Source organism: Octodon degus, unplaced genomic scaffold (assembly GCF_000260255.1).
Source record: "Octodon degus isolate 3935 unplaced genomic scaffold, OctDeg1.0 scaffold00059, whole genome shotgun sequence".
NCBI classification, from domain to species: Eukaryota; Metazoa; Chordata; class Mammalia; order Rodentia; family Octodontidae; genus Octodon; species Octodon degus.
The window spans coordinates 11567498-11570464 of NW_004524635.1; the positions used below are offsets into that span (position 1 = coordinate 11567498).

General features: G+C 42.4%; 1 pseudogene; it reads right to left on the minus strand.

Moving 5' to 3' along the window:
- Positions 1-672: 672 nt before the first annotated feature.
- LOC101568167 lies at positions 673-1668 on the minus strand (annotated as a pseudogene).
- Positions 1669-2967: the final 1299 nt, after the last annotated feature.

The following is a 2967-nucleotide window of genomic DNA, read 5'->3' on the forward strand; positions in this document are numbered from 1 at the left end:
AAGACAATAATAAAAAAACAGTAAAAATGGTACAGAACTCCAAAACAACATGATAGGAAATTAACAGTGTTTGTCTAATTTCATGTTGTTATCTTCAAAGTAGCTGCTCACATTACCAGATATAGGCATGTAAAATTGATCAAACAGTATAAACACTAACTGTTCCTTTCAATGAACCAATAGAAATTATTAGTACAATTATCTTAGCTATCTTGTATTCGTATATACCTTTGTGTAACTTCCATGCTTTACACTGCTATTTTAAGAAGTAACCTTTTAAGAAGCAATGCTCAAATGTTTTAATCAAACCAAACCATTTTAGGATTGTTTAATAAGAAGAAGTAAGTAAAAAGTTCAAGAAGAAATATGCTCATAAAAAGTTCCTAGCTGGAACGGCCATGTATATCAATCCAAATTATTCTACATGTCACCAAGGAGTAAATATCTCATTTTCTTTCATTGCTTTTTTTTTTTTTAGGGGAGGTACACTGGACTTTATTAATGGTGTGCAGTGGCAGCGAGCCAGGGCTCCAAAGGCCCCTCCTGTTCTAGGGGACCTGGGATGGAAGTCGTGAGGGGGAGATTCTCAGTGTTGGGGCTGAGTAGGGCAGTGACTTCTACAGCATGGCCTCTGCATCCCTCTGGTCCCAGTGGCCTGTGGCAGGGGCCCATTTACTCCTTGGAGGCCATGTGGGCCATGAGGTCCACCACCCTGTTGCTGTAGCTGAACTTATTGTCATACCAGGAAATGAGCTTCACAAAGTGGTCATTCTGAGCAATGGTAGAAGGCCTCAAAGGTAGAAGAGTGGGTATCACTGTTGAAGTTGCAAGACACAACCTGGTCCTCGTGTAGCCCAGGATGCCTTTGAGGGACCATCTGACGCCTGCTTCATCACCTTCTTGATGTCGTTGTATTTAGCCACTTTCTCCAGGTGGCAAGTCAGATCCACCACTGACATGTTGGCAGTGGGCACACAGAAGGCCATGCCTGTGAGCTTCCTGTTCAGCTCCAGGTTGACCTTGCCCATGGCCTTGGCAGTGCCAGTGGATGTAAGGATGATGTTCTGGTCAGTCCTGTGGCCATCATGCCACAGTTTCTCAGAAGGGCTGTAAAGTCTTCTGGGTGGCAGTGATGGTGTGGACTGTGTGTGGTCTTGAGTCCCTCCATGATGCCGAAGTTGTTATGGATAATCTTGGCAAGCGAGGCTGAGCAGTTGGTGGCACAGAAAGCATTGCTGACAATCTTGATGGAGTTGTACTTCTTGTGATTCATATCCATCACAAACATGGGGGCATTGGCGGAAGGGTCGGAGATGATGACCCTTTTGACACCTCCCTTCAGGTGAGCCCCGGCCTTCTCCATGGTGGTGAAGGCACCAGTGGACTCTGCCACATACTTTGCGCCATCATCATCCCATTTGATGCTGGTATGATCTCACTCTTGGAAGATGGTGATGGCCTTTCCATTGATGACGAGCCTCCCATTCTCAGCCTTCACAGTGCCATGGAACTTGCCGTGGTGGAATCGTACTGGAACATGTAGACCATGTAGTTGAGGTCAACGAAGGGGTCGTTGATGGCTGCAACATACACCTGGCCAGGGTTAAAGGCAGCCCTGGTGACCAAGTGTCCAATATGGCCAAATCTGTTCCTTCCAACCTTCACCATCTTGTCTAGATCACTGCTAGCTGCACTGGAAGAATGGTTGTTGGTGGGTACGCCGGAGCAGAGAGCCTCTCCTTTTCTTTGAACTCTCTTCCATCCTCTCATGCAATTCACCTAAATATTGCAGACTTTACCTAAAGTAAGGGGAAAAGAGAGATTCCTTTTACGGTAAGACATTGGAGATTTTTCCACTGGTCACATTTCCTGAAAACCTACTGTGTTCACGTTCCTTGAACTCTTTTCTTATCCCTAAATTCTATTCATTTCTTGAGCTACTTATTTATTATGCTATACATTTCAGATCAGGTCTTGGAGTTTCGTGTTCTATTCCTAGAAGAATCTATGAAATATTAGATTCTTTAGGTCTTTACCAAGACCTAAAGAAAGCCATTTCTTCTCAAAACACTCAACTAGAACTTACAAATAGTTGTGTGTCCTTGCTGTGTTTCAATATTGTCATATTTAAAAGTTAAAAAAAAAACCCTAAGTTTATTGTGACTACTAAGTAATACAATACATGGAAAGAGCACAGAACATGGTCTTAGATGTAATAAATCTTTAGTAAGTGGCAACTAGCATTTTAAGTAGGAGGAACTGTGATTTTTGCTGCCAAAATAACCTCAAATTGCATCCCACTAAAGGAAGGACTTTGTGATAGGATAATGCTTCTTCTTGGGAAATCCTGGAGCAGGTTATGAACTGTTCACAAGTCTTCCTCTTTCTCCCATTCCAGTACAATGGCCTGAACTGGAGAAACCCTACTCTACCCCACCATCAGATTGGAAAATGTTTCTTGTGATTGTGTGCCCACAAAATTTTAATTGAAGCCATCTATACAAGGTTTGTAGACTTGCTGTAAAAATAGCCACAAATGTGGTGACTGTCTTAGTTACTTTTCTTTCATTGCTGAAATAAAATACAGGACACTAAAAATGAAAGAAGAAAGGTTTATTTGGCTCACAGTGTGTAGAAGTTTCAGCCCATAATTGGCTGGCACATAGCAGAGGAGCAACAGTCCATGACAGATGAAAATAGCAAAAGCAGTAAGAGAGGAGAGAGACAAGACTGTCCCTTACATTGTGTGCAACCTATTCGCTCTAAGGTGAATGTAGTACTCATATTCTCAATCCTAGCTAAAACTATGCCAAACCAACCAGTAGACTGATTTACTAACCATACACTCTTAATCCTAGCATCACAGACTCTAGATTAAGCAATCCCTGAAAAGTCCATCCCCAATAACTGCATGAGTCTTTGGAGGGGGATCAAAGGTAGAAAACATTTGGAAATTGATGTAATAAA